This window comes from Bufo gargarizans, chromosome 2 (assembly GCF_014858855.1).
Source record: "Bufo gargarizans isolate SCDJY-AF-19 chromosome 2, ASM1485885v1, whole genome shotgun sequence".
Classification (NCBI taxonomy): domain Eukaryota; kingdom Metazoa; phylum Chordata; class Amphibia; order Anura; family Bufonidae; genus Bufo; species Bufo gargarizans.
Genome location: NC_058081.1, coordinates 616,668,427 through 616,677,432, shown reverse-complemented (window position 1 = coordinate 616,677,432; position 9,006 = coordinate 616,668,427). Strand labels below are relative to the sequence as shown.

The 9,006-nt window shown below is 41.7% G+C and overlaps 1 non-coding gene across 1 annotated transcript; it reads right to left on the bottom strand.

The window, feature by feature from the left end:
- Positions 1-7,599: 7,599 nt before the first annotated feature.
- LOC122929862 lies at positions 7,600-7,685 on the bottom strand. Its single transcript, XR_006388077.1, has one exon. It is a non-coding gene; the product is annotated as a small nucleolar RNA SNORD71 (small nucleolar RNA).
- Positions 7,686-9,006: the final 1,321 nt, after the last annotated feature.

Here is a 9,006-nt window from a genome sequence, read left to right as displayed (position 1 = left end):
GTATAATTTTCCTCTGTTCACATCCAGAGCTGTATTCATATGAATCTACAGTTTATCTCTCTCAGCATCAGAACTTTTTGACTCTGACTTGAATTATGTGACCTAATAGCTTCATGGGGAAAATGCAATTGTAAACGCAGCTTTGGATGTGAGCTGAGTATGTGATGTTACTGAACTCATAATCAGCTATAAAATACAATGAGGTCTCCTGCACATGAACGTTTTTTTCCGTTTCCGTTCCGTTTTTTTGAAGTTCTGTATGCGGAACCATTCATTTCATTGGATCCACAAAAAAAATGGAAGGTACTCCCAAGGCCTTCCGTTTCTGTATTTCCGTTCCGTTCAAAGATAGAACATGTCCGATTATTCCCCGCAAATTACGTTCCGTGGCTCCATTCAAGTCGATGGTTCCGCAAAAAAACTAAATGCATACGGAATGCATCCGTATGTCTTCTGTATCCGTTCAGTTTTGCCTGAACCAGCTATTGAAAATTTTATGCCCAGCCCAATTTTTTTATGTACTTACTGTTTAAACATTATTGTTACAATCTTCCGTTTCCGTTTGTGATCCACAAAAAAACTGATCACAAACAGAAACCAAACTGAAAAACGGAACGGAAACACTACTGAAACAAAAAAAAAAGAAAGACGGATCAGTTTAAAACGGACCTCAAAACCATACGGTCGTGTGCAGGAGGCCTTAGGCAAATTTTTTATACATAGTAACATAGTAACATAGTTTATAAGCCAAAAAAAGACATCTGTCCATCCAGTTCGGCCTGTCATCCTGCAAGTTGATCCAGAGGAAGGAAAAAAAAAACCTGTGAGGTAGAAGCCAATTTTCACCACTAAAGGTGAAAAAAATTTCTTCCCGACTCCAATCAGGCAATCAGAATAAATCCCTGGATCAACGACCCCTCTCTAGTAGCTATAGCCTGTAATATTATTACGCTCCAGAAATACATCAGGCCCCTCTTGAATTCCTTTATTGTACTCACCATCACCACCTCCTCAGGCAGAGAGTTCCATAGTCTCACTGCTCTTACCGTAAAGAATCCTCTTCTATGTTTGTGTACAAACCTTCTTTCCTCCAGACGCAGAGGATGTCCCCTCGTCACAGTCACAGTCCTGGGGATAACTAGATGATGGGATAGATCTCTTTACTGACCCCTGATATATTTATACATATTAATTAGATCTCCCCTCAGTCGTCTTTTTTCTAAAGTGAATAACCCTAATTTTGATAATCTTTCAGGGTACTGTAGTCCACCCATTCCAGTTATTACTTTAGTTGCCCTCCTCTGGAACCTCTCCAGCTGTGCTATGTCTGCCTTGTTCGCAGGAGCCCAGAACTGTACACAGTATTCCATGTGTGGTCTGACTACGGATTTGTAAAGTGGTAGGGCATCTATGCCCCTTTTGATGCAACCCATTATATTATTGGCCTTGGCAGCAGCTGTCTGACACTGGTTTCTACAGCTTAGTTTGCTGTTCACTAAAATTCATAGGTCCTTTTCCATGTCAGTGTTGCCCAGTGTTTTACCATTTAGTATGTACTGGTGACTTGCATTATTCCTTCCCATGTGCATAACCTTACATTTGTCAGTGTTAAACCTCATCAGCCACTTCTCTGCCCAAGCCTCCAATCTACCCAGATCCCTCTGTAGCAGTATACTGTCCTCTCCCGTGTCAATTACTTTACACAGTTTAGTATCTTCTGCAAAAATTTATATTTTACTCTGCAAGCCTTCTACAAGATCATTAATAAATATATTGAAGAGAATAGGACCAATACTGACCCCTGAGGTACTTCACTAGTGACAGTGACCCAATCGGAGTGTGCACCATTAATAACCACCCTCTATTTTTTATTACTGAGCCAGTTACTTACCCACATACAGACATTTTGTCCCAGTCCAAGCATTATCATTTTATATACTAACCTTTCATGCGGTACAGTGTCAAATGCTTTAGAGAAGTCCAGATATACCACATCCATTGATTTGCCACTGTCAAGTCTGGAACTTACCTCCTCATAGAAACTGATTTAATTAGTTTGACATGACCGATCCCTCAAGAAGCCATGCTGATATGGCTTTATTTGCTTATTTTCATTGACGTACTCCAAGAAAGCATCTCTTAAAAAAACTTTAAACAGTTTACCAATGACAGATGTTAAACTTACTGGCCTATAGTTTCCGGGGTCTGTTTTTGGACCCTTTTTGAATATTGGCACCACATTTGCTAGGTGCCAATCCTATGGAACTCTCCCTGTCAGAATAGAGTTCTTAAATATCAGAAATAAGGGTCTGGCTATGACATTACTTAATTATTTTAGGATACGAGGGTGTATGCCATCTGGTCCTGGCGATTTGTCTATTTTATTTTTTTAAGACAGAGCTGTACTTCTTCCTGGGTCAGACAGCGCACTTTTAATGGGGAATTTACTTTTACATTCTGCATTTCATCTGACAGTTTATTTTCCTTAGTGAATACAGTGGAGAAAAAAATATTTGCTTTCTCCTCATCGCTCTCTGCAACTCCTCCCTCATTACTTTTGTGAAGGGCCGACACCTTCAGATTTATACTTTTTACCATTTATGTAATTTAAGAACATTTTAGGGTTAGTTTTGCTCTCTTTGGCAATTTATCTCTCGGTCTTTAGTTTGGCTGCTTTTTATTTGTTTTTTAAATATTCAATTTTTTTCCTTATAGTTTTTAGAGTGCTTCCTCGCTACCCTTCTGTTTTAGTGATTTAAATGCTTTCTTTTTGTCATTTATTGCTTTCTTTACAGTTCTATTTATCCATATTGTTTTTTTTTCTTGTTTCTAAACCTTTTATTCCCATAAGGTATGTATGTCTCACAATTAGATTTTAGGATGCTTTTAAAAATATCCCATTTTGTGACTGTATTTTTATTTTTGAGGACTTTGTACCAGTTAGTTAGGCCTATGGCCTCTCTTAGTTGGCTAAATTTAGCTTTTTTGAAGTTTGGTATTTTTGTTCCTCCCTGAAGAAACACTCTTTTGAATGACAATTGGAAGGTTATTACTTTATGGTCACTATTTCCCAGGTGTCCCCCGACCTGCACATCTGTTGTTCTGTCAGGTCTATTGGTTAATACTAAGTCCAGTATGGCTGTCCCTTTAGTCGGGTCCTGAACCAGTTGGGAAAGGTAATTGTCTTTGGTTATTGCCAAAAACCTGTTTCCTTTATGAGATGTACAGGTTTCAGTTTCCCAGTCTATATTTGTGTAGTTGAAGTCCCCCATAATAACGACCTCATTATGATTTGCCGCCTTGTCTATCTCGTGTAGTAGTAGATTTTCTGTGGACTCTGGTATATTAGGTGGTTTATAATAAACTCCTATGAGTATTTTATTATTGTTTTTGCCTCCATGTATTTCTACCCACAGTGACTCCACATGTTCATGTCCCTCACTTATATCTTCTCGGACTGTGGCTTTTAGACAGGACTTTACATAAAAGGAGACCCCTCTCCCTCTCCGGTTTTCGCGATGCTTTCTAAACAGACTATAACCCTGTACATTAACTGCCCAGTCATAGCTATCATCTAGCCATGTCTCAGTTATTCCTACTATGTCATAGTCCTCCTCAAACATCTCTAATTCCAGTTCCCCAGTTTTATTAGTCAGACTTCTGGCATTATTATACATACAATTAAGAGGTTTATGTATATCCTTCTGAACAGTTCTAGTCTCTCCTTCCATTCCTCCCCCAGTCCCATTACCCCGCTCTCTATGTGCACTATCTTCCCATCCTATAATGTAACCAGTCCCTAGTTTAAACACTCCTCCAACCTTCTAGCCATCTTCTCCCCCAACACAGCTGCCCCTTCCCTTGTAGCGAACAAAGAAGTCGGCCCAGTTCTCCAGGAACCCAAACCCCTCCTTCCTACACCAGTTCTTGAGCCACTTGTTAACCTCCCTAATCTCCCGCTGCCTTTCTTGTGTGGCTCGTGGTGCAATAAGTATTTTGGAAAACACTACCTTTGAGGTCCTTGCCCTAAGCTTTTGATCTAAATCCCTAAAATCATTTTTAACCCTTACATGACCAAGGGTCATTGATGCCCCAGTGTCCAGGTCAAAATTTACTAATCTGACATGCGTCACTTTATGTGGTATTTGCTTTGGAACACTTTTATTTATCCAAGCCATTCTGAGATTGTTTTCTCGTGACATATTGTACTTCATGATAGTCATAAATTTGAGTCAATATATTTCACCTTTATTTATGAAAAAAATCCCCAATTTATCAAAAATTTAAAAAAATTCACAATTTTCTAAATTTCAATTTCTCTGCTTCTAAAACAGAAAGTCATACCTAATAAAATACTTATTACTTAACATTCCCCATATGTCTACTTTATGTTGGCATCATTTTGGAAATGTCATTTTATTTTTTTAGGACGTTTGAAGGCTTAGAAGTTTAGAAGCAATTCTTAACATTTTTAAGAACATTTCCAAAGCCCACTTTTTAAGGACCAATTCAGGTCTGAAGTCACTTTGTGGGGCTTACATAGTGGAAACCCCCCATAAATGACCTCATTGTAGAAACTACACCCCTAAAGTTACTCAAAACAGATTTTACAAACTTTGCTAACCCTTTAGGTGTTCCACAAGAATTAAAGGAAAATGGAGATGAAATTTCAAAATTTCACTTTTTTGGCAGATTTTCCATTTTATCACATTTTTTTCTTTAACACATTGAGGGTTAACAGCCAAACAAAACTCAATATTTATTACCCTGATTCTGCTGTTTACAGAAACACCCCACATGTGGTCGAAAACTGATGTAAGGGCGCACGGGAGGGCACAGAAGGAAAGGAACGCCGTATGGTTTTTAGAAGGCAGATTTTGCTAAACTGGTTTTAGATGCCATGTCCCATTTAAAGCCCCCCCTGATGCACCCTTACAGTAGAAACTCGCAATAAGTGACCCTATTTTGGAAACTAGGGGATAAGGTGCCAGTTTTATTGGTACTATTTTGGGGTACATATGATTTTTAATTGCTCTATATTACGTTTTGTTGTGAGACAGGGTACCCCAAAAAATGGCTGTTTTGGCACCTTTTTCTTTTTTGTATAAGGCAAGGTAACTGAAAAATGGCTGTTTTGGCACAAGATTTATCTGACGGGGTAGATCATGTGCTATTTTTATAGAGCAGGTTGTTACGGATGCAATGATATCAAATATGTCTACTTTCTTTGTTTGTTTGTTTCAGTTTTACATAATAAAGCAATTTTGAAAAATAAATTACCGTATTTTTCGCCCTATAAGACGCACCTAGGTTTTGAGGAGGAAAATAAGATAAAAATATTTTTAACCAAAAGGTGTGCTTTTGGTGGGTTTTGAATTAATGGTGGTCTGTCATGTGGGGGACCTGTGGATGGCACTGTTATGGGGGATCTGTGGATGGCACTGTTATAGGGGATCTGTGGATGGCACTGTTATGGGGGATCTGTGGATAGCACTGTTATGGGGGATCTGTGGATGGCGCTGTTATGGGGGATCTGTGGATGGTACTGCTATGGAGTGGGAGATCTGTGGATGGCATTGTTATGTGGTGGGGGGATCTGTGGATGGAATTGTTATGGGGTGGGGGATCTGTGGATGGAACTGTTAAGGGGGAGCTGTGGATGGAACTGTTATGAGGGGATCTGTGGATGACACTGCTATATGTACCCCAAAATACGGCCCTCTGCTCACCAAATTATTTATAAACATGATTCCTTATCCTGTTATTAAGTTTAACTAACGCTGCGCTCTCCCATGTTCCCCTGTATCCCCACAGCACTTACGAACAAGCTTCCATAGCAGGCAGAGCGGACGGCAGCAGTAACGTCACTCACTGACGTCGCGCCTGCTCCGCCTGCTTCATTCATAAAGTGGGCGGAGCAGGCGCTCAACGTCAGTGGGTGACATTAATGCTGCCGTCCGCTCTGCCTGCTATTGAAGCTTGTTCGTAAGTGCTGTGGGGATACAGGGGAACAGGGGAGAGCGCAGCGTTAGTTAAACTTAATAACAGGATAAGGATTCATATTTTTAAATACTGCGGTGAGCGGCGGGGCCCGATGTAAGAGCACAGTGACTGCACCGGGCCCCGCCCCTAGTTCTGGACTCCAGCCCCTCCTCTCTCCCGGCCCATACATCGCAGTGTGCGATGCTGCAGCGTCGCAGACTGCGATGTAAAATGGAAGTATTCGCCCCAAAGGACGCAGGGGCATTTTCCCCCCACTTTTGGGGGGGAGAAAGTGCGTCTTATGGGGCGAAAAATATGGTATGTTTTTGTGTGTCCATTTTCTGAACGCCATATGTTTTTTATTTTTCTGCCGATCGTCTTGTGCAGGGGCTCATTTTTTGCAGAAAGAGTTGAGGTTTTTATTGGTACCATTTTTGGGTACATAGGATTTTTTGATCATTCATTATTACACTTTATGGGGCAAGGTGACCAAAAAATTGGCTGTTTTGGAACAGTTTTTATTTATTTATTTTTACAGCGTTTATCTGAGGGGTTAGGTCATGTGACAGTTTTATAAAGCAGATCGTTACGGACGTGGCAATACTGAATATGTATACTTTTTCTTATTTATTTAAGTTTTACACAATAATAGCATTTCTGAAACAAAAAAAATGATGTTTTAGTGTCTCCATAGTCTGAGAGCCATAGCTTTTTTATTTTTTGGGCGATTGTCTTAAATAGGGTATCATTTTTTGCGGGATGAGGTGACGGTTTGATTGGTACTATTGGGGGTCATAAACCTTTTTGATCGCTTGCTGTTGCACTTTTTGTGATGTAATGTGACAAAAATGGCTTTTTTGGCACATTTTTTTTTTTTTTTTTACTGTGTTCACCTGAGGGGTTAGATCATGTGATATTTTTATCGAGCGGGTTATTACGGATGCGGCGATACCTAATATGTACACTCTTTTTTATTTATTTCACTTTAACACAATAATAGCATATTTGAAAAAAAAATGTTCTAAGAACTATAGTTTTTTCATTTCTTGAGCGATTTTCTTATGTAGGGTCTCATTTTTTGTGGGATGCGGTGACTGTTTTGTTGGTACGATTTTTTTGATATACACCTTTTTGATCGCTTGGTGTTGCACTTTTTGTGATGTAAGGTGACAAAAATGGCTTTTTTTGACAGTTTTTTTTATGGTGTTTATCGTACGGGGTCTATCATGTGATATATTTATAGAGAATGTCGTTACGGACGCGGTGATACCTAATATGGTTTTTTTTTTTCATTGTTTATAGGAAAAGGCAAATTTTTTTAAGCATATTTATTTATATATTTAAACTTTTATTATTTTAATTTTTTTTTTTATCAAGTCCCTCTTGGATCTTGAAGATCCAGTGGGGCTGATGGCTGTACTATACTTTGCAATGCTCTTGCATTGCAAAGTATAATACAATCAGATGCCCTGTAGGTGGCAACACTGGATGCTTTTGCAAAGCGCCTGGTTGCCATGGCAACCATCGGGCGCTGCCATCACAGCGCTACAGCCCCGATGGTGGAGAGAGGGAGCCCCCTCCCTCTATTAACCCCATGGATGCCGCTGCCGCGGCATCTATGGGGTTACAGCAGAGTGTCAGCATAGAGCTGACACTCTCTGCTGATGGCGGCGGCTCAGGAATAGAGCCGCCGCCATCACACACAGCAGGGGTACCGTACGGCATCGGGGGCAGCCTTGAAAGGGGGGGCGGGAGTTGGGGGGTATGGCCAGCATTGAGGGGCAGCGCAAATGGGGGCAGGAGGCGGACCGCATCAGGGCACAGGGCAGGCTGCAAGAATGTGGATGGGAGTAGGGGGGAACTTCATAAGTGGCAGGCGGGGACAAGGGGGGGCTTGGAGGTGCACAGATCGGGGGGCACAGATCGTGGGGGGCACGAGGACACTATCTGATTTCAGGCTCTGATCTGCAGAGCGCAGATCAGAGCCTGAAACCGGCATTTTTTCACTGCCGCGATCCGATTGGTTAGTCTGCACAGACTAACCAATCGGATCGATTGCCAGCAAGGGGCCACTCTGATTGGTCCCTTGCCGGCATTACTGAACTGTATGCTGTCCCTGGCAGCACCAGGGCAGGGGAAGAAGCTTTAATCCAAGCTCTTTGCAGCGCTTGTATTAAAGAACTGCCTGAGGTCTATACACGTGGTAGCTGCACGGGGTATGTGTAGCTATCACGTATATAGACGGATTGCGGTCGTGAAGGGGTTAAGGACGCTCCATCTCTAATTTTGTCATTGGTCCCGACATGGACCATAACTGCTGGATCTTCTCCAGCCCCTCCCAGTAATCTGTAAACCCGATCGGCTATGTGTCGAACTCGAGTGCCAGGAAGACAACACACCATTCGATGATCCCGGTCTTTGTGACAGTTCGCCCTATCTGTACCCCTAATAATTGAGTCTCACACTATCAGCACCTGTCTGGCCTGCCCTGCTCTCCTGGTCCCCTGCTTACTGGAGCTGAAATTCCCCTGACTGGCAGAGGAAGGGTCCTGCTGCAGCAGTGCTCTCCCTGAACTGACATCCCCCTCATCTGCCAACCTTGCATACTTGTTGGGGTGTGCCAGATCAGGGCTAGCCTCCTTGGCACTCTTTTCTCTACCCTGCTTTCTAACTGTTACCCAGCTAGCTACCTCACTTTCCTGAGCCTCCTTACTACCACACTCCCCCACATCTACCCCATAGAGTGCTTGCTCAGTGAGCAGCAAACTCTTCCAAATTGACGCTTCTCAGTGTTGAGACTCGCCCGGTTAGATACTCAATGTGCAATTTGCAAATGGTCAATTTGCTCACATTTTGAACAAATATATGTACCCTCAATCAGTTGTTCCAGGACTGCATACATTAGACAAGATGTGCACTGGACTGCACTGTCAATAATAGAACACATACTAAATGGGGATTACGCAAGAAAAGAGAAAAAATACAATATAGTGCAGTGATAATAATCTAACTTACTGTAGTACC